The sequence below is a fragment of the Theropithecus gelada genome, chromosome X, assembly GCF_003255815.1.
Source record: "Theropithecus gelada isolate Dixy chromosome X, Tgel_1.0, whole genome shotgun sequence".
Lineage (NCBI taxonomy): Eukaryota > Metazoa > Chordata > Mammalia > Primates > Cercopithecidae > Theropithecus > Theropithecus gelada.
In genome coordinates, this window is record NC_037689.1 from 103,270,942 (window position 1) to 103,295,225 (window position 24,284).

The window sequence follows — 24,284 nt, forward strand, 5'->3', positions numbered from 1 at the left end:
ATTTGATTTAGGAGTGAGTTGCTGGTATGGGCTGTAAAAGTTGAGATGCTCTATCTGTGCCAAATCTACTTCCATGGAGAGTCTGAGAACCTGGATTTATTGCTGGAACAAGCCAGGGAAGAATGTGTTGGGCATGACCACCCTCCTGTTTGAGCAAGCAGAATATTCATTTCAAAAGTGGTAAACTGACCATTTACAGGTCCATATATCTATTCTATTTTAAAATTTTCACTAGTTGCCATCATTTAAGCAGCTAAAACTAACATAAAAATCTGTTTAGCTTCACTTTAATTCCCTTATACAAAAAACATCTAGAAATGAGTAGCAGCCATGCCTTTTCAAAAGGGAATGTATTTTCCAGGTTATACTAGTCGCTACTCTTCCCTATTGTCTTATACCTTGGCCCGTTCATTAAATTATATTGCCAGCCTGACTTCTACAGCAGATAAGTTTGGGAACTCTTGTTGTTTTGCAAGAGATAAATATTTATTTTATTTTATTTTTTAGACTTTTAGGTTCAGGGGTGTACCTGCAAATTGGTTGCAAAGGCAAGTTGCGGATCATGGGCGTTGGGTGTACAGATTGTTTTGTCACCCAGGTTATGAGCATACTACCCAATAAGTACTTTTTCTATCCTAACCTCCTCCCACCCTCCACCATCAAATAGGCTTTTTAATAATAGTCACTCTGACTGGTGTGAGATGTTATCTTATTGTGGTTTTGATGTACATTTATCTAATGATTAGTGATATTGAGCATCTTTTATGTTTGTTGGCTGCATGTATGTCTTCTTTTGAAAAGTGTCTGTTCATGTCTTTTGTCCACTTTTTAATGGGGTTGTTTTTTGTTAATTTATTCAAGTTCTTTATAGATTCTGGACATTAGACCTTTGTCAGATGCATAGTTTGCAAATACTTCCATTATGTAGGTTGTCTCTTTATTGTATTGATAGTTTCTTTTGCTGTGAAGAAGCTCTTTAGTTAAGTACCATTTGTCAAATTTTATCTTCACCACAATTGCTTTTGATGTCTTCATCGTGAAATCTTTGCAAGGGCCGATGTCCAGAATGGTATTTCTTAGGTTTTCTTCTACAGTTTTTATAGTTTTATGATTTTACATTTAAATCTTTAATCCATCTTGAGTTGATTTTTATATATGGTAAAAGGAATGGGTCCAGTTTCAATCCTCTGCATAAGGCTAGCCAGTTATCCCTGTTTTACAAAAATTAGAAGAGAAAAGTAAGGAACAAAAATTACCATCTATAGACCTACCACTCAGAATCAGCCAAACTTCATATTTGGTATATATTCTTCAGTTCATTCTCTCAGATAGATCAGTAGGTAGGTAGGTAAACAGCCAGCCAGCCAGATATGTTTAGAATATTTTTATACTAATGATGATAGATCAATATTATTTATTATTTTTCTTATTTCAATGAAGACAGATTGTTCAGAGAATGAGGCTTTAAGTTACTTTTATAGTAAACTGAGAGATGAACACAAATACCATTTGTTTTAATGTTTTGCGTGGAAAGATCCTTCAAATATGCCATTATGATTTTTGGTTCAATAAAATAGTGATGAGGATTCAAGTAGACTAGTCTAGACTAGGATATTTAAAATCCTTATAGTCCTTGATATCTGAGATGGTTGTTCAGGGAATGGAAGTAGTTGAGGAAGGTATAATAGATTGGTACTGAATTTAGGATGACCCCTAAATCTTGAAGCTTCACATAAACTCATTTCTCTTTATGCCTCTTATGCTGGAATTCTCTCCCTAGCATCATTTTCACAGGTTTTTAAGTTCATACTTGAATGCCTCTAACAACAGAAGACTTATTACCTGTTGAGCTACAACCTGTCCTTTTTAACCAACTATCAAAAAGGTCTTTTAGGTTGGGCACAGTGGCTCACGCCTGTAATCCCAGCACTTTGGGAGGCTGAGGTGGGCAGATCACTTGAGGCCAGGAGTTTGAGACCAGCCTGGCCAACATAATGAAACCCCATCTCTACCAAAAATACAAAACTTAGCCAGGCATGGTGGTGCATGCCTATAATCCCAGCTACTTTGGAGATGGAGGCAAGATAATTGCTTGAAGCCAGGAGGTGGAGGTTACAGTGAGCCAAGATCGCACCACTGCTCTCCAGCCTAGGCGACAGAGTGAGACCCTGTCTCAAAAAAAAAAGTATTTTAATCAGTTTAAATGTGGGTTCCTATAAGTTTTTTGTTTGTTTGTTTTTTAATGTTTAAGTTCAATGGTACATGTGCAGTTTTGTTAATAGGTAAACTTGTGTCATGGGCTTTGTTGTACAGATTATTTCTTCACCCAGGTATTAAGCCTAATACCCATTCGTTATTTTTCCTGATTCTTTCCATACTCCCAACCTCCACCCTCCAGTAGGCCCCAGTGTCCGTTGTTCCCCTCCACATGTCCATGTGTTCTCATTATTTAGCTCCCACTTGTAAGTGAGAACATGTATTTGGTTTTCAGTTCCTGCACTAGTTTGCTAAGGATAATGGCCTCCAGCTCCATCCATGTTCCTGTAAAGCATGATTTCATTCTTTTTTTTTTTTTATGGCTGCATCATATTCTATGATATATATATATATATATACACACACACACACACACACACACACACCATAGTATGGCTGCATAGTATTCCATGATATATATGTACCATATTTGCTTTATCCCTTCTACCATTCATGGGCATTTAGGTTTATTCCATTTCTGTGCTATTGCAAATAGTGCTGTCATTAACATATGTTTGCATGTGTCTTTATGATAGAACAATTTATATTCCTTTGGGTAATATATCCAGTAATGGGATTGCTGAGATGAATGGTAGTCCTGTTTTTAGGTCTTTGAGTAAGTGTCACACTGTTTTCCACAAGAGCTAAACTAATCTACATTCCCATCAACAGTGTATAAGTGTTCCTTTTTCTTCATAATCTTGCCAACATCTGTTATTTTTTGACTTTTTAATAGTAGACATTCTAACTGGTATGAGATGAAATCTCTTGTGGTTTTGACCTGCATTTCTCTAACGATCAGTGATATTGAGCTTTTTTTTCATACAGTTGTTGGCTTCATGTATGTCTTTGGAGAAGTGTCTGTCGATGTCCTTTGCCCACTTTTTAATGGGGTTGCTTGTTTTTTTCTTGCAGATTTGTTTAAGTTCCTTATAGATGCTGGATATTAGCTCTTCCTTTGATACACAGTTTGCAAACATTTTTTCCCATTCTTTAGGTTGTCTGTTTACTCTGTTGATAGTTTCTTTCACTGTGGAGAAGCTCTTCAGTTTAATTAGATCTCATTTGTCAATTTCTTCTTTTGGTGCAATTGCTTTTGGCATCTTTGTCATGAAATCTTTGTTCGTTCCGGTGTCCAAAATGGTATTGCCTAAATTGTCTTCCATGGTTTTCATAGTTTTAGGTTTTCTATTTAAGTCTTTAACCCATCTTGAGTTGATTTTTGTATATAGTATAAGAAAAGGGTCTATTTTTAATATTCTGCATATGGCTAGCCAGTTATTCCAGCACCATTTATCAGAGATAAATGAATAGGGAGTCCTTTCCCCATTGCTTGCTTTTGTCAGCTTTGTTAAGGAACAGATGGCTGGTCTGGGCGCAGTGGCCCACTCCTTAATCTAAGCATATTGGGAGGCTGAGGCCGGCAGATCACTTGAGGCCAGGAGTTCAAGACCAGCCCGGCCATTGTGGTGAAACCCCGTCTCTACTAAAAATACAAAAATTAGCTGGGCATAGTAGCACACACCTGTAATCCCAGCTACTTGGGAGACTGAGGTATGAGAATTGCTTGAACCTGGGAGGCAGAGGTTGCAGTTAATCAAGATCACTCCACTGCACTTTAGACTGGGCAATAAGAGCGAGACTGTCACAAAAAAAAAAAAAAAAAAAAAAAAGCAGATGGCTGTAGGTGTGTGGCCTCTATTTTGTTTCATTGGTCTATGTGTATGGTTTTGTACTAGTACCCTGCTGTTTTGGTTACTGTAGTCCTGTAGTATAGTTTGAAGTCAAGTAGCGTGATGTCTCCAGCTTTGTTCTTTTTGCTTAGTATTGCCTTGGCTATTTGGGCCATTTTTTGGTTTCATATGAGTTTTAAAATAGGTTTTTTTTTTTCTTCTAATTCTGTGAAGAATATCATTGGTAGTTTGATAGAAATAGCATTGACTCTGTAGATTGCTTTGGGCAGTATGGCCATTTTAATGATATTGATTCTTCCTATCCATGAACATGGAATGTTTTCCATTTTTTGTGTCATTTCTGATTTGCTTGAGTAGTATTTTGCAGTTCTCATTATAGAGATCTTACACCTCCCTGGATAGCTGTATCCCTAGATAATTTATTCTTTTGTTGGAATTGTCAATGAGATTGCATTCCTGATTTGGCTTTTGGCTTGGTTGTTGTTGGAGTACAAGAATTCTAGTGATTTTTTATCCTGAGACTTCGCTGAAGTTATCAGTCTAAGGAGCTTTTGGGCTAAAAGTATAGGGTTTTCTAGATATAAAATGTCATCTGCAAACAGGGAGAATTTGACTTCCTCTCTTCCTATTTGGATGCTCTTTATTTCTTTCTCTTGCCTAATTGCTCTGCCATGTAAAAGTACTCCATCTTGACAGAGTCAGAATCCCTAGGCCAGTCAGGCTTTTGCCAGATGTCCTAAAGAACAACAATCTGAGTTGAGCATGGTGGCTCATGCCTGTAATCCCAACACTTTGGGAGGCTGAGGCAGCCGATCACGAGGTCAGGAGATCAAGACCAGCCTGGCCAACATGGTGAAACCCCGTCTCTACTAAAAATACAAAAAAATTAGCTGGACATGGTGGCATATGCCTGTAGTCCCAGCTACTCAAGAGACTGAGGCAAGAGAACCACTTGAATCTGGGAGGCAGAGGTTGCAGTGAGCCGAGATTGCGCCACTGCACTCCAGCATGGACGACAGAGCGAGACCTGTCAAAAAACAAACAAACAAACAACAACAACAACAACAAAAACAACAACCTGTACCTGCTATATTTTTCAGGCGGTTTTAGAAAAAGGCAAAAGTAATAATTCATTACTTGAAACTAGACTTGACTTTTATTTTAAAGAAAATATTTTAAACATTTATTGCCTCATTGCTTGCTTTCAAGATATCTTTCTATGCCTTCATTTATGAGAAGCTAGCTCAGTTTGTTGGAATCCATCAATGATTTGAACTGTAACATTCATAATATTCTTTTTAACCCAGAACTTGATTACATAATGATATTTATTGTTCTCTAGTTTTTTCATGTGCACAAGTCTTGTCCTGCCAACTGTTTCGTAAGCTTTTCAAAACCAAAGCTCATGTCTTCTACTTATTTCATGGTTTTTCTTTCCTCACAATATCTAGTGCAGTAAGTATTTAATAATTATTTCTTAACAAAACAAGATCTGCATGTGGGCTATGTAACTTGGCTCAATTCTTACATTCCAGTTTGTGCCATTAACCCCAACTAGCTTTCTAGGAAGACTTGTCACATGGGGCCTGGGCAAAGAAGATTTGATGATTAAGAAAAGCCAGGCTTCATTGCTATACAGAAAAACTGAAGGTCCTATGCTACTGCTCAGATGTGAGTACCTCAGTTCACACAGATAATATACTTTTGAGGCTAGTTGGTACCAGTAAGTTTAGAGTTCTGCATGTATCCTTAACATGCTCTTTGTGAACCATTGACAAGGCATTCACAAATTAGGCCTACTGCTCCCCCAAGTCATGGTTTACATGTTTGCTTTGAGAGATTTACTCTTCCTTCTGGCAAGTATTCTTCCCTCTTCCTCCTGTAGGAAATATGAAATTTGTCTCTGGTCATGAAGGTTTTATATTATTAACCTATTTTTCAATATTTACTGGGGAAAATCCTTTTTTCTGCTGCTGCTGCTATGATTGACTGAAAATGGCAGCTACCTTACTCTGGAGCTTCTAAGTTTGCTTCTCAGCATTTCTCAAATATCTGAGACTTTGTTGTTCTTCATAGTAAAAGATAAACCCTTAGACTCTTTTTTATTTTTCAGAAATTATCACTATTCTAAAAGAGCCACTGAGTTCCTAGTCTGGATATTTTAAATAAATATGTATTTCTGTTATTCTTTTCCAAGTCATATCAGCATAATAGGAGTAGGTGTATGCAAGGAAAACTAGTTATTGATTAAAGAGGGTTTTGGAGTGGTCTAATTGTCCTTTTTAATGATATCAACCTATAGGAAATTCTTAAAGTGAATTTTGAAGTAATTTTGTCTTATTGAACAATCTGTATGTTGATTGTCAATCAGTGGATAAAATTACCAAATCAACTATGCCATTCATCATTTGACACGTTAATTTATTAATTTTTTCAGTTAATCAGCTTTATAAATTGAAAAACAAATGCATATGTACAGTGAATAAAATGTTCAAGCAGCATAAACATTGCAGGTAACAAAAGTAGTTCCATCTTCTGCCCCACACTGTCAGTCCTGCTTTGAGAGGCAACCACTCTTAACAGATTTTTGGTATAAACTTTCCCCAAATTTCTATAGTTATACAAGCTTAGAGGATGTGACTGTGTTGTCTATACATTTTTTCTTTTACACAAATGGGGGCAAACTTGATATTAAGTTCTACACTTTGTGTTTTCTCCTTCTCTTCATAATATGTTTTAGAGATTTCATATTAGCATAGATTGATCTAATCATTTCTTCAAATTACTGCCTGTAATTTCATTACATAGATATTCCATGATTTATTTTCATCAACCCCTTCCCCAAATTGATGAATATTTAAGGATGTGTGTGTGTGTGTGTGTGTGTGTCTGTGTCTGTGTGTGTGTGTGAGACAGAGAGAGAGAGAAGAATACTGAGATAATCTTAAGTATTTAATTGCTCTATACCTAAATTTGCCAAACAGATTGGATTTACTATTTGTTAATCTGATCTTTTTCTTGGTATTTGAAAGTCATGCTAGTTAGAAAAAAAAATCAGTAATTTTAATTCTGTACATATTTATGAGGGTTTATGCTGCATCCAGCACTGTGGTAGATACTATTGGATATAAGAAAGTTATAAGACAAAGTTTCTTCACATACATTATTTTTCTTTGTAGTTTGGAAGACCAGGTTTACTCATGTAAAACAATTAGAGAATCATATGAGATGGAGTACCATGAAAAAGAAACTCCAATGTGAACTTACTTAGGTACTCATTATAAATAGGCAGACTCCCAACATAGCAATAAACTGTGTGTGTAGGCCAGTTGAAGAATACCACACTTGGAAAATAGACTGCTTTTGGGAGATATTTGAGGTTTAACCTAAACTCAAACTTGAAGACCATTTGAAGACTATGAAGACGCTTTTCTCCCAGAGAAACGACTATAAAAAGTAAGCACATCTGGAATTAAAATCTTACTAATTGAAATAATATTTCTCTATAAAAAGGCCATTTTGCCATCAGAAAAAATAGAATAACAATCTCTCCAAAGTGTGCATATATGAGCTTATCTACACTGTATAGATACAGTATCATAACTAATTAGTTTTCAAAAGGACATTCTACTTGTTTCATGGAAACTATTGGATGATAACAAAATAGTCTCTACTTCAAAGAAGCAAAGGAGGAAAAAAATAGCAGGATAGGCTGATGTCAGTTAATTGTTAATATATGAGGTTTGAGGCAGAAGGTAGATTCTTGAAGTTTGAAATATTATACATAAAAACTGAGAGGGTAAAAGTTTGAGAGACATAGATCACCATTTTCACTTTATGAAGAATGCTGTCTTTTACTTATATTTCTTCAGCTTATATTTCTAAACTAGGAATTTAAGGACCTATGAAAAGAGGCATAGATTAGAATCCAATATTTTGGTGGGTCATAGGCTTGTATGATTCTTCCTTGTGCTAATACAATCATTTAAGCAGAATGATATGGTGATAAAAGGTAATAAAATACATTTAGGGGAAAGTATGCTGTGTTGGATATTCAGAATTTGAGGAAATGTGTTGTGATAACAGAATGAATGAGCAGCTTTCACAGAGTACATTTAGTTAAGATGAAAGCAGGGATTGAGAAAAATATATTTTTTCTGAAACAGATTTTGTACCTAAACTGTAAAACATTTAGTGAAGTATACTTTTCCCTCCAAATAAATATTTCAGTCAGCCATTTACCTTCTATTCTCTGTAACATGTTCATTAACTAGGAGCATGTTCTCTCACATTTAATAAAGTACAAAATACATCAGCTTTTCAATGTTTTCCCCAATTTTCTATTCTATTTAACAAATATTTCTTGAATAGCTACTACGTGCAGAGCATCACAATAGACATTGTATGGGATGCAAACTCAAGAGTGAGGACACTGGTCTTGGAATCAGGAAACTTGCCTTCTAATACCACTTTTGCCACTTACTTGTATGACCTAGAGATTCACTTCTCATTTTAGAGCCAAAGTCCTGGATTTAATGATGTCTGAGGTCTTTTTCAGCTATACTATAGTCCAACCTAACGAGTAAAACCATTTGTTTCCCCTAAAACTTTACAGTATTCTATTGGGGGTTGAAACTATTACAGAAATAACTATGAAAGAAAACAGAATGATATCGGTAATTTCAAGAGAGAGTTACAAAGTGATGTAGGCCATTAATAGCTTCATGGAGGGAGTGACCTTGAGGGATTAGGCTTTTGATAGGCAGAAATAGGGGTCATAAGAACAACTCTGTTCCTATTGTGGGCTTTCTCCATTCTGGATATTACTCAGAATTTGTCAGTGGCAAAAAAAATAGTGGTAGAAATTCAGCCTTTGAAGGATTTTTATCAGTGTGTTTCCGAGCTAGCCAATGAGTGTAGATTGGAGCTGTAAGCAATGAAGTAAAAGAGAGATGATGAACAGGAAACATAGGGAGGGGTCATGGAAATGGAATTTCTTCATAAATGCTAATAGCAACTATCCCTTATATTTGTATAATGGTTAAAAATCCAGGATATGAGGATATGACAGAGCTGTTAAGAGCAAGGCCGAATATGCTTTTAACATGGACTAAACCAGACGTGGGTTTCCATCCCTGCTCTGACATTTACCAGTGGTAGAATCTTGTACAGTCACTTGGCCTGTTACACCTCAGTTTCATCATTTGTAAAATGGAGATAACAACAACTTCATGAGATGGCTGTAAGATTAAAATAAGATCATGTATTTAAAGCACTTATCAAAAGGACTGACACATAGAACTTACTCAAAAAGGGTAGCTAGGAGGTAGTATGTCAGGTATTGTTCTTTCCTTTCACCAGAAAGTCAAAACTGAGTCTCTCAGATTCTGAGTCATTTATTAGAATCCAGTATTCTTTCTATTACATGAGTGACTCCTAACCTGAGTTTTCTGCCCACACCCTATCCCTGGGGGGGGGGGGCATCTGTGAAGGTAATAATGAGAATCTGTGAGTCATTTTCAATGTTTGAAAGAAGCCTAACAGAGAGCATTAATTTACTCGTGATAAATTACACAACCTGACTAAAATGTCAAGTTCCTTTGCTTTTGCCTGAAATTGTATCAACTCATTTTGGTAATACTGGCTATCTCATGCTGATAGGATACTGATTGGCAACTATATATGTCTTTGATGAATAGAAATGAGAAAAATGAATTTTATATCATAAATGCAGTTGATCTGGGAGATATTCTTTTCAGCTTGGGAGAACATGGGGAAAAATAAAATGCTCCTTTGTTGCTAAAACTATTGAGAAGCACTGTATTTTACACCACACTTTTTGATTCAAGGGAAATGGGGTTAAGGGACTTAGAAAGATAAGCAGTTGTGGTCAGAGAGAATTTCAGACTTTGAGAGCTTGAGAGTAAAGTGTTTTCATATAACATACCTGCTCAAAATGAGGATATGACTTGTGTTTTTCTCCTGTGAGAAAGAGATGAGGAAACTGAGGCCTAAAGAGGGATAATGAATCAGCCAAGTTAAAAAAGTAGCTTGTAACAGAACCAATATTTCAACCCAGTTTTGTGACTGTGTTCCATAGCTCTCTCTACTCTGAATCAAAGAAATATAGTCATCTTGTCTTGATTTTGTCACAATGTCCACAAAAACATTTCCTCAGGCCTGACTTTAATATTGACTTTTTCTAGTGAAAGAGAGAAAACACTGTTAGAAAATGAATGAAAATGAAATTAGGGACTTACAGACAGCTAACATACAAAGGTCTCCTTTGTATTGATTGGCTTCTTTATTGATTTGACAATATAGATCAATATCTCTTCCTCTGAGGCTGTAGTGTGGATTCTCTGGGTTCCAATTCACTCTGCAGAATTGATAAAATACAACAGGTGCAGAGGTAATAGGGAGATGAATTATCATATTAGTTATCATTTACTATGTGCCCACTATGGCCAGGAATGTTATTTAGGCATCTCAATTTATTGAGTGCCTACTGTGGGCCAAATGCTAGTCTAGGAAGTGACAGAGTAATGAACAAGTCAGAGAAAAGTCCCTACCCCCATAGAGCTAATATTTTATCATTCTAAGTGTTTTTATATGGATTACTTTACAACAACCCTGTAAGTTTGATACTGTTAGTATTCTCAATTTACAAATGAGAAAGTGGAGACAGAGTTAGTAAGTTACTTGCACAAGGTCACACAGCTAGGAATATTAAATTTGGAAGTTGAACTAAGATCTCTCTGACTCCTAAATGTACATTTTTCTATTATTCTTTTCAAGTTTTATTCCCCACTGTGCTGCTTCATCAGACAGCTTCTTTCTGCCATTCCTCTCAACACTCTCTTCCCCTTGTATCTATCTTTCCTCTTGGTTATAATGCTGAAAACATGCAGTTATTAAACCAAACACAGAGAGGCAAAATGCATTCATGTTCATAAAGTAAAACGTACATAGGCTTCCTCACACACTAAACAGAGAGAGCACTATGCAGAAGCTGTTTGCTTTGGGGAGATTTGATAGGAGATGTTATATGATAATAGACAACATTTATTGTTGTCTATTTATTATGTGTTAGCCCATATACTTTTTTATATTTAATTTGTATGTGTACATAATAGCTGTACATATTTATGGGGTATAAGTGATATTTTGATACAAGTGTGTAATGATCAAATCAGGGAAACTGGGATATCCATCATCTCAAATACTTATCATTTATTTGTATTGGGAACATTATTTTGAAATATACAACAATGTATTGTTAACTATAGTTACTCTATTTTTGTACCAAACACTAGATCTTATTCCTACTATCTAACTATATTTTTGTACCCATTAACCAACCCCTCTTTATCCTCTCCTCCCACTACCCTTCTGAGCCTCTGGTAACCATCATTCTATTCTCTATCTACATGAAATCATGTTTTAACCTCTATATATGAGTGAGAACATACGATATTTGTCTTTCTGTGCCTGGCTTATTTCACTAAACATAATGTCTTCCAGTGGTATTCATTTTGTTACAAATGACAGGATCTCATTCATTTTATGGTTGAATAATATTCCATTTTAAATATATATCATATTATCTACTCATCTTCTGTTCATCTCTTGATAGACACTTAGGTTGATTCCATAGCTTGGCTATTGAGAAAAGTGCTGCAATAAACATGGGAGTATACACGTATTTCTTTGATATGCTGATGTCCTTTCTTTTGAACATCTGCCCAGTAATGAGATTGCTAGATCATATGGTAGCTCTATTTTTAGTTTCTGCAGGAACTGCCATACTGTTTTCCATAATGGCTGTACTAATTGACATTCCTACCAACAGTATACAAGCATTGCCCTTTCTCCACATTCTCACCAGCATCTGTTATTGTCGTTTTTATAAAGCCCATTTTAACTGTGGTGGGATTATATCTCATTGTGGTTTTAATTTGCCTTTATCTAATGATTGGTGATGTAGAAATTTTTTTCATATACCTGTTGGCCATTTATATGTCTTTTTTTGAAATATGTCTATTCGGATTTTTTTTTGTCCATTTATAGATTAGATTATTTGTGTTATTTTGCTATTGTGTTGCTTGAGTCCTTTATATAGTCTGATTATTAATTCCTATTCAGTGGAATAGTTTACATTTTTTTCCATTTTGTAGGTTGTCTCTACATTGTCGATTATTTCTTTTGTTGTGCAGAAGCTTCTTAGTGTAATATAATCTCATTCATCCATTTTTGCTGTGGTTGCCTGTGTTTTTGAGGTCTTACTCAGGAATTCCTTTCCCAGACCAATATCCTAAAGCATTTCCCCAATGTTTTCTTCTAGCAGTTGCATAGTTTCAGGTCCCACATTTGTGTTTAATCTGTTTTGATTTGGTTTTTGTATTTGGCTAGAGGTAGGGACCTAATTTTATTCTTTTGCATATGGATATCCAGTTTTGCCAGCACCATTTTTTGAATAGACTATCCTTTCCTCAATGTCTATTTTTGGTGCCTTTGTTGGAAATAAGTTGCCTGTAGCTGTGTCAATTTATTTTGGGGTTCCCTATTCTGTTCCTTTAGTGTGTGTGTCTATTTTTATGCCAGTACCATGCTGTTTTGGTTACTATAGTTTTGTAGTATAATTTGAAGTCAAGGACTATGATACCTCTAGCTTTGCTCATTTTATTCAGGCCTGCTTTGACTATTCTGGGTCTTTTGTGGTTCCATATAAATTTTAGGATTATTTTTTCTATTTCTGTGAAGAATATCATTAGTAATTTGATAGAGATTATATTGAATCTGTAGACTGCTTTGGGTAGTATGGACATTTTAACACATTCAGTCCTCCAATACATGGACATGGGGTAGCTGTCTATTTTTTGTGTGTTCTTTTTAAATTTTTAATCAATTTTTCATATCTTTCATTGTAAAGATCTTTCACTTCTTTGGTTAAATTTATTCTTAGGCAATTATTTTGTAGCTATTGTAAATAGGTTTGCTTCCTTGGTTTATTTTTCAGATTGTTTACTGTTGGCATACACAAATGCTACTGAATTTGTATGTTGACTTTGTTTCCCACAACTTTACTGAATTTGTTTATCAGTTCTAACAGACTTTTTGGTAGAGTCTTTAGTTTTTGTTTTTTTTTTTTTTTTTTAATGTCATATAATTTAAAAACAAGAATAATTTGCCTTCTTCCTTTCAAATGTGGATGCCCTTTATTTCTTTCTATTTTCTAATTGCTCTGGCTTGGACTTCTATAGCTATGTTGAATAAAAGTGGTAAAAGTGGGCATCCTTGTCTTATTCCATAACTTAAAGGGAAAGCGTTCAGTTTTCCCCCATTTAGTATGATTTAGTTAGCCATGGGTTTGTTGTATATGGCCTGTATCATGTAGTCAGTATACTTTAATGCATTCAATTCTTACAATAACCTTATAAGGTAGGCACTGTTATTATTATTGTCTTCATTATCTATATGAGAGAAACTAAGGCACAGAGTGGTTAATTAACTTGCCAAGAATCCTCTGTTTATAAGGAGCAGAACTGAGATTAAAGGTCAGGCAGACAGTACACAGAGTTTGTTGTCATAATCACCAGGACAGTACTTACAACATAGTACATCGTACCATAAGTAATTGATTATTTTTTAAAATCCAGATATGAGAAAATAAATGTATAAACTATAGTAGTAACAATGAGAACAGAAAAGAGGCTATGACTGCAATAGGTATTTTAGAGAAAGGAGCAACAGCATTTACTAAATCTCAGATTTGAGTGACAAGGACAGTGATTATACCAGTGATACTAAAAAAACTGTCTAAAGAGATCAAAGACTTGGGAGGGGAAATAGTTTGGTTTCTGACATTCTCATATTAAGTTGATGGTAAGATGTCCAATTAGAGGAACTATTAAGTAAGTGAAATATGAGACTGAAATCAGATTTGAAGACAAATCCCTTCAGACTTTTTGTCCAGAGTCTGCAGGCCAGAGGGAGGTATGAAGAGAGAGGATAGAACCTAGAAAGAGCAAAGGCTTTCACCAGGTAGACATTTCCTCCTTTCTTTTCCCCATAATATTATTACTGAAATACAATTCAACCTTAGATTTAACTTTTTCTAGGCTAAGATATTTCCTTGCTCATACTTTTCTCCACCAACATCAAATCATAATAGGATGCAGTCCATTCAGAAAAGAAACCAGTTAACAAATTACACCATCAAAGGAGGAAAATTTCCCGTGATTCCCCGATTGTGGTCTAAATTAGGTTTATTATACATTTTATAAAATTCTGAACAGGTATTGAACTATTTTAAATTTCTTGAATTTATTGCTTTTATACAAAAACAAACTTACAAATGAAATATAAATAAAACCGCAAAACTAATAAATTTAAAATTAATTTTAATTATATTTGTTTTACTGAAAAAAGTCATTGTTTGGAATGTGACTGTGTACTACTGAAAAGTGCAGGTTTGTTTGAGTTGTACATGGCTGGATTTCTGTGTGCTATGAGGTGCTTTGATGTCTCCACCACTTAGATTACAGTGTGCCATGATGTATTTTTGTTCTCATGTGACATGAAGGCATCATTTATATATATTTATATGTATACATTTATATACAGTACTACTTTGTGACAATATAATCATAAACAAACATGTAAAAGCTGGCACTTAAATAATGCAATAGTATCGTCATGAGGTGATCACCTAGAATATCCAAAATCTATTTTCTTAATTTATTTTAGTTCAAACATGAAGTTTGAAACATACACACACAAAAATATTATAGAAAAGTCCTACCCTACCAAAACTCTAGTTTGAAAAATGTTAATTTGAAGGCAGGAGATAAATATACTGTTTTGTTGTGGCTTTATAAATTTGGACATTTTCCTAGCATGACTAAATTTCATCCTGCCTATGTGTTCATATAATGAACATGGGATTTAGGAGACATGAGATTTCAAACTGGCTGTGCCTGTAATCCCAGCACTTTGGGAGGCCGAGGTGAGTGGATCACGAGGTCAAGAGTTTGTGACCAGCCTGACCAACATGGTGAAACCCCATCTCTACTAAAAATACAAAAACTAGCCAGGCATGGTGGTGTGCACCTGTAATCCCAGCAACTCAGGAGGCTGAGGCAGGAGAATCCCTTGAACCAGGGAGGCAGAGGTTGCAATGAGTCGAGATTGTGAATAATGATTATATAATATATATATAAAATATATTCTTCCCTTAGAAGCTGAAGGAGTCTTAATTGTTTAAAGTATACAAATGCCAAGTCTGTGATTCCCTAATTTGAAAAGAAATATTTATTTTATATATATATTATATAATTATTTTATATATAATATATATAATACATATAATATATAATTATATAATAGAATAATGATTCTATTATAGAATCTCAAGGAAAGTGTTTTACCTCCCTGGACCTCATTTTTCTCGTGTATAAAATGGGAATTGGAGAGGAAGAAGCAGGATGAACCACATGATCTCTAATTAGGACTCCTTGTGATTTTCAAGTCAACCATACTTTTGAATTTCAGAATGGATGATATATATTTCACTATATATGTGTATGCACTTATATGCACTTCCTGATATAATGTTTACTTAACACCATGGATATTAGTTCATTTGCCAAGGAAGAGTGTTACTCAAAATTCATGATAAAGAATTTTTTTGCTAATGTTTTGGACCTGTAATAAGATATTGTTAACCTACATGTACTTCATGAAAACTTTCCCTATGTGCACTTTTTTTTTTTTTTTTTTTTTTTTTTTTTTTGAGACAGAGTCTTACCCTGTTGCCCAGGCTGGAGTGCAGTGGTGTAATCTCAACTCACTGACCTCGTGATCCACCCACCTCGGCCTCCCAAAGTGCTGAGATTACAGGCGTGAGCCACCACACCTGGCCTCCCTATGTGCATTTTCTAAAAAATGTATCTAACTTAATGATTATGAGTAGACAGTTCTGTTGAATTTTATTTATGCAATCACACGACCATTTCTTTACTATGAAACATATAAAATTGTACTGTAAGTGAAACATGTAGTTCCATTGTGTAATTATTTCATCATTACATATAATTTAATAAATATTTCTTTTCAAATGAGGGAATAACAGGCTTGGCATTTATATACTTTAAACACTTAAGACTCATTCAGCTTCTAAAGAATTTAGGTTAATTTACAAAACAGAAAGTGATTGGCTTACATTATACTTTGAGTCTATAGAAAATGGGTAATTGGGCTGGGCGCAGTGGCTCACGCCTGTAATCCCAGCACTTTGGGAGACTGAGGCGGGTGGATCACCTGAGGTCAGGAGTTTGAGACCAGCCTGACCAACATGGAGAAACACCGTCTCTACTAAAAATACAAAATTAGCTGGGCGTGGTGGCACATGCCTGTAATCCCAGCAACTAAGGAGGCTGAGGCAGGAGAATTGCTTGAACCCAGGAGGCAGAGGTTGCAGTGAGCAGAGATAGTGTATGCCTATTAGTGAATTCATCTTTATAATTTACAACTTAACCTCTTCAGGTTTATAAGAACAAGCCAGTTTGACCACTGGAGAAGAAAAAGGAGAGACAGACCAATAACCACAGTCTGTGAGGAGGCCTGCTCAGTAATGGTCTAATTTATGCTTAAAAATAGTGGAAGGCTTACATCCCTCAATCTCTCAGTCAATGACTTTAGTTCTTTGAAATTACTCCTTAATTAGGACAAATCCTGCATTTTATTGTGTTTGGATTTATCCGAGGGTTTTTTTGCATCTCTCTCTTATCCACAGTTTAGTTTAATATAACACAACCTGATAGCATCTTGTTATCATTTTGTCTTGATTTGCTTTGTGTCCTGTTACATAAAAGGGGTACTAATCTTTGGGAATTCACTCCTTATTAGAGTCAGTTGAGATTTGTAACTTGAGATGCAAGCTTGTATTTTTATTATAAAAAATTGGCTACAAGGGAATTCCTAGCATGATATGTTATCAGCATAAATTAGTTTTAATTGTAATGTATTTTTAAAATATGCTCACAGGAATGGTTTTTCTCCTACTTAGTTTTGTAGAATATTGTTTTGTGTCTTCCCACTTCATTCCTAGTATGGATTCCAAATACATCACTTGCTTGATGGTAGGATAATTTTATAATTATATTGTTATTCGCAATTTAGAAAATGATTTCTATAGTTTCTTTGACATAAAGTGGATAACCAGAATGAGTTGATTTTCATTTATCTTTGAAACCAATTATAATTTTAGTACTAACCAACAGTTGGCACTTAACTGGCCTGGTCTACAGATAACCAAGAAAAGATACTGCATTCATTGGTCTCCTCACTCTCTTCTACAACCAGAAGCTAGGCTGTAAATTGCCATTTTCTGTAAAAGTTGGTCCATTTGAATCCCTCTCCTAATTACTGAACACTACTGTTGTGATGGTTTTAACTTGATTATGTACAGTTGTTAGGCAAATACCAGTTAGGAGCTGTGAATGTTTTAGAAACATTTCCTCAGAATAATTGTGCTCAGTTTTTAAGGATAGGAACTGGAGGCTAGTCAGATATACATTTGATAAACAACCAATTACTCATCTCATGTTGTTCTTTATTGGGAGTATTTCTGTTTTTCTATGGTGGAATAAATACAGAGGATGGTTCACTTTGTCTGGATGAGCAGCTGTGATCTCCAGGATTATTCTTTTTAAAATGAGATGAATGAATTTTCACCTTTAAGTAGGGTGCTTATATAATTTATAATTCAAACTAGAAAACTTTTGAGAACAAAAAAGGTTATTACTAACTGTTATGCTGGGACAACTGGCATGAACTGGGGATTTATGCCAGGCAAACTGTATTACATTGTCTGTCACCTTGGGACAACATGGAGATTTGCCTCCCCACCACTTCTCCCAACCCTGCCCCTCTCCATCCACTCACACTCCAGCCTAAGAAAATGTTCTGTGAGACACATATAACTCAGGGGATCTTTGATCATACTGATGTGTGTTCCTCTGCAGGGGTTACTTTAAAAATAAATATCCCCTACTCATCTATCTTCAAATCAATCAAAATAAGGTTTTTCATTATGTTTCCATGTCTCCCTTCTCTGCTATTGTATCTCTTTAACAGTTAGACTCTCAGACAAAACATAAGATACCATGCTCTTTCTAAAATGTAAATCAAATCATATCACTCTACTATGTAACACACTTCAATGCGTTTCCATTACTATGGACTTTGTGATCTGGCCCCTGCCTCAAATACCAGCATTCTCTACTTCCCTCCTTTTGCCAGTCAAGAATCTCTTTCTGTTCACAAAGTAGCATTCCAAAGACATAGAAATATTCATATTGTTATATCCTAGATAGTAGGAAATGTACCTACACATAAAAAATTGCCCCATCATCTAGCATAGTACCTGATGTATAATTGGCATTTAATAGATGTTGAATAAAGGAATGAATGAAGAGTTAAATGCCCTGAGAGAAATTTTATTTAAGGCAATCTATTTAAAATATGAATGAGTATATAGCAGCCATTATCCTCTTGATCTGCTTAGTTAAGAGTTTAGTATATCGTTCGGGTTTTTTTTTTTTTTTTTTTTTTTTTAAGGCAAAGCATAGAGATATTGCTTTATAACATAACATTTCCCCACTGTCTTAAGGACCTTAGTATGCTTAAGGGAAGTTAATGTATTAATAATAGGAGGCCATTTCCTAGGGCCTAATTAGCCATATTTCAATCTTTGTAATTCTGTATGAGAAAAATATCCTCACAGAATTCAAGTATCTGTGGCATACATTTTTGCCTCTTATATATCTAGGGTGAAAAGCTAACCTTGTAAATATGCATTCCAGATGGCTTTCATCAGATAAATCTAGTGAATAGGAGACCCACTGATAAAAATGGAAGTTATAAAAAATTAATAGGTAAAGAAAATGGATGTTGAAATAAAGACCTGGGATCATCATTGCGGATCTCACAATGATGCTTTACATTATAGCATGCAAAACACTTTTACAGACATTTTCTTCATTTAATCCTTGGAATTGTGGGGAGAGACTCTGTAAAGTAGATAAGGCAAGGTAGTTGTTGTTGTCCATATTTCACATATGATGAAACTAGCTTTTGATATTTTGTTCATTTATTTCAGCCAGGGTTATTAGGCTTCACTTATTTACGAGACTTCAGAGTGAATAATGATCATGTTATAGGGTACCTCAAGAAATTAATGATATCTAAGGAATCACAGTCCTTAGCATAACTTTGGTTTATTAAAAATGTGCTGATCAGACATTCCGGGGAGTGGTGCCCAAGATGGCCAAATAGGAACAGCTCCAGCATCCAGCTCACAGTGTGAGCGATACAAAAGACAGGTGATTTCTGCATTTTCAAAGGAGGTACCGGGTTCGTCTCACTGGGGCATGTCAGAGAGTTGATGCTGGTCCACGGGTGCAGCCCGACCAGCGAGAGCTGAAGCAAGACGAGGCATCACCTCACCTGGGAAGCGCAACGGGGAAGGGAATTCCTTTTCCTAGCCAAAGGAAATTGAGACACACAACACCTGGAAAATAGGGTAGCTCCCACCCTAATATTGTGCTTTACTAAGGGTCTTAGCAAATGGCACACCAGGAGATTATATCCCACACCTGGCCCAGAGGGTCCCATGCCCAGGGAGCCTCCCTCATTGCTAGCACAGCAGTCAGAGATCTAGCTGCAAGGCAGCAGCGAGGCTGGGGGAGGGGTGCCCACCACTGCTGAGGCTTAAGTAGATAAACAAAGCCACCAGGAAGCTCGAATTGGGTGGAGCCCACCACAGCTCAAGGAGGCCTGCCTGCCTCTGTAGATTCCACCTCTGGGGACAGGGCATAGCTAAACAAAAAGCAGCAGAAACCTCTGCAGATGTAAAAGTCCCTGTCTGACAGCTTTGAAGACAGCAGTGGGTCTCCCAGCATGGAGGTTGAGATCTGAGAATGCACAGACCGCCTGTTCAAGTGGGTTCCTGACCCATGAGTAGCCTAACTGGGAGACATCCCCCACTAGATGCAGACCAACACCTCACACCTCACACGGCTGGGTACACCCTGAGACGAAGCTTCCAGAGCAAGAATAGGACAGTAACACTCGCTGTTCAGCAATATTCTATCTTCTGCAGTCTCCGCTGCTGATGTGAAGGCAAACAGGGTCTGGAGTGAACCTCAAGCAAACTCCAACAGACCTGCAGCTGAGGGTCCTGTCTGTTGGAAGGAAAACTAACAAACAGAAAGGACACCCACACCAAAACCCTGTCAGTACGTCACCATCATCAAAGACCAAAGGCAGATAAAACCACAAAGATGGGGAAAAAGCAGTGCAGAAAAGCTGGAAATTCAAAAATTCAGAGCGCATCTCCCCCTCCAAAGGAATACAGCTCATCGCCAGCAACGGAACAAGCTGGACTGAGAATGACTTTGATGAGTTGAGAGAAGAAGGCTTCAGTTCATCAAACTTCTCAGAGCTAAAGGAGGAACTGCATAACCAGCGCAAAGAAACTAAAAACCTTGAAAAAAGAATGGATGAATGGATAACTAGAATAATCAATGCAGAGAAGACCATAAAAGAACTGACAGAGATGAAAACCATGACACAACAACTATGTGACAAATGCACAAGCTTCAGTAACCGACTCGATCAACTGGAAGAAAGAATATGAGTGATTGAAGGTCAAATGAATGAAATGAAGCAAGAAGAGAAATGTAGAGAAAAGAGTAAAAAGAAATGAACAAAACCTCCAAGTGATATGGGATTATGTGAAAAGACCAAATCTACGTCTGATTGGTGTGCCTGAAAGTGACAGGAAAAATGGAACCAAGTTGGAAAACACTCTGCAGGATATCATCCAGGAGAACTTCCCCAACCTAGTAAGGCAGGCCAACAATCAAATTAGGGAAATACAGAGAACGCCACAAAGATACTCCTCGAGAAGCGCAACTCCAAGACACATAATTGTCAGATTCACCAAAGTTGAAATGAAGGAGAAAATGTTAAGGGCAGCCAGAGAGAAAGGTCGGGTTACCCACAAAGGGAAGCCCATCAGACTAAGAGCAGATCTCTTGCCAGAAACTCTCCAAGCCAGAAGAGAGTGGGGACCAATATTCAACATTCTTAAAGAAAAGAATTTTAAACCCAGAATTTCATATCCAGTCAAACTAAGTTTCATAAGTGAAGGAGAAATAAAATCCTTTACAGACAAGCAAATGCTTAGAGATTTTGCCACCACCAGGCCTGCCCTACAAGAGATCCTGGAGGGGGCGGAGCAAGATGGCCGAATAGGAACAGCTCCAGTCTCCAGCTCCCAGCGCAAGCGACACAGAAGACAGGTGATTTCTACATTTTCAACTAAAGTACTGGGTTCATCTCACTAGGGAGTGCCGGACAATTGGTGCTGGTCAGCTGTTGCAGCCGACCAGCGAGAGCTGAAGCAGGGCGAGGCATTGCCTCACCTGGGAAGCGCAAGGCGGAAGGGAATCCGTTTTCCTAGCCAGGGGAACTGAGACACACAAGACCTGGAAAATCGGGTAACTCCCACCCTAATACTGCACTTTAAGCAAACTGAGCACACCAGGAGATTTTACCCCACATCTGGCCGGGAGGGTCCCATGCCCACAGAACCTTTCTCATTGCTAGCACAGCAGTCTGCCATCTAAAGACAAGGCAGCAGGGAGGCTGGGGGAGGGGCGCCCGCCATTGCTGAGGCATAAGTAGGTAAACAAAGTCCTGAGAAGATAGAACTGGGTGGAGCTCACAGCAGCTCAAGGAGGCCTGCCAGTCTCTGTAGACTCCACCTCTGGGGAGAGGGCATAGCTAAACAACAACAAAAAAGCAGCAGAAACCTCAGCAGATGCAAACGACTCTGTCTGACAGCTTTGAAGAGAGCAGTGGATCTCCTAACACGGAGGTTGAGATCTGAGAACAGACAGACTGCCTGCTCAAGTGGGTCCCTAACCCCTGAGTAGCCTAACTGGAAGACATCCCCCACTAGGGGAAGACCAACAACCCATGCCTTACACGGTGGAGTACACCCCTGAGAGGAAGCTTCCAAAGCAAGAATCAGACAGGTACACTCGCTGTTCAGCAGTATTCTATCTTCTGCAGCTTCTGCTGCTGACACCCAGGCAAACGGTCTGGAGTGGACCTCAAGCAATCTCCAACAGACCTACGGCTGAGGATCCTAACTGTTAGAAGGAAAACTAACAAACAGGAAGGACACCCACACCAAAACCCCATCAGTACGTCACCATCATCAAAGACCAGACAGATAAAACTACGAAGATGGGGAAAAAGCAGGGCAGAAAAGCTGGAAATTCAAAAAATAAGAGCTCATCTCCCCCGCCAAAGGAATGCAGCTCATCGCCAGCAATGGATCAAAGCTGGATGGAGAATGACTTTGACGAGATGAGAGAAGAAGGCTTCAGTCCATCAAACTTCTCAGAGCTAAAGGAGGAATTATGTACCCAGCGCAAAGAAACTAAAAATCTTGAAAAAAGAGTGGAAGAATTGATAAACAGAGTAATTAATGCAGAGAAGGCCATAAACGAACTGACAGAGATGAAAACCATGACATGACAACTACGTGAGAAATGCACAAGCTTCAGTAACTGACTCGATCAACTGGAAGAAAGAGTATCAGCGATTGAGGATCAAATGAATGAAAGGAAGCGAGAAGAGGAATCAAAAGAAAAAAGAAGAAAAAGAAAGGAACAAAGCCTGCAAGAAGTATGGGATTATGTAAAAAGACCAAATCTACATCTGATTGGGGTGCCTGAAAGTGAAGGGGAAAATGGAACCAAGTTGAAAAACACTCTTCAGGATATCATCCAGGAGAACTTCCCCAACCTAGTAGGGCAGGCCAACATTCAAATCCAGGAAATACAGAGAATGCCACAAAGATACTCCTCGAGAAGCGCAACTCCAAGACACATAATTGTCAGATTCACCAAACTTGAAATGAAGGAAAAAACCTTAAGGGCAGCCAGAGAGAAAGGTCAGGTTACCCACAAAGGGAAGCCCATCAGACTAACAGCAGATCTCTCGGCAGAAACTCTACAAGCCAGAAGAGAGTGGGGGCCAATATTCAACATTCTTAAAGAAAAGAATTTTAAACCCAGAATTTCATATCCAGCCAAACTAAGTTTCATAAGTGAAGCAGAAATAAAATCCTTTACAGATAAGCAAATGCTTAGAAATTTTGTCACCACCAGGCCTGCCTTACAAGAGACCCTGAAGAAGCACTAAACATGGAAAGGAACAACCAGTACCAGCCATTGCAAAAACATGCCAAAATGTAAAGACCATCAATGCTAGGAAGAAACTGCATCAACTAACGAGCAAAATAGCCAGCTAATATCACAATGACAGGAACAAATTCACACATAACAATATTAACCTTAAAGGTAAATGGACTAAACAAATGCTCGAATTAAAAGACACAGACTGGCAAATTGGATAAGGAATCAAGACCCATCAGTTTGCTGTATTCAGGAGACCCATCTCACATGCAGAGACACACATAGACTCAAAATACAGGGATGGAGGAAGATCTACCAAGAAAATGGAGAACAAAAAAAAAGCAGGGGTTGCAATACTAGTCTCTGATAAAATAGACTTTAAACCATCAAAGATCAAAAGAGACAAAGAAGGCCATTACATAATGGTAAAAGGATCAATTCAACAGGAAGAGCTAACTATCCTAAATATATATGCACCCAATACAGGAGCACCCAGATTCATAAAACAAGTCCTTAGAGTCTTACAAAGAGACTTAGACTCCCTTACAATAATAATGGGAGACTTCAACACTCCACTGTCAACATTAGACAGATCAACGAGACAGAAAGTTAACAAGGATATCCAGGAATTGAACTCATCTCTGCAGCAAGCAGACCTAATAGACATCTATAGAACTCTCCACCCCAAATCAACAGAATATACATTCCTCTCAGCACCACATCGCACTTATTCCAAAATTCACCACATAATTGGAAGTAAAGCACTCCTCAGCAAATGTACAAGAACAGAAATGATAACAAACTGTCTCTCAGACCACAGTGCAATCAAACTAGAACTCAGGACTAAGAAACTCAATCAAAACCGCTCAACTACATGGAAACTGAACAACCTGCTCCTGAATGACTACTGGGTACATAACGAAATGAAGGCAGAAATAAAGATGTTCTTTGAAACCAATGAGAACAAAGATACAACATACCAGAATCTCTGGGACACATTTAAAGCAGTGTGTAGAGGGAAATTTATAGCACTAAATGCCCACAAGAGAAAGCAGGA

At 37.2% G+C, this 24,284-nt stretch overlaps 1 protein-coding gene across 1 annotated transcript in view; it reads left to right on the forward strand.

Annotated features, from left to right (window-relative positions):
* IL1RAPL2 (interleukin 1 receptor accessory protein like 2) overlaps positions 1–24,284 on the forward strand; it is a 1,281,282-nt gene that overhangs the window by 847,376 nt on the left and 409,622 nt on the right. The gene's annotated exons all lie outside the window — the stretch shown is intronic.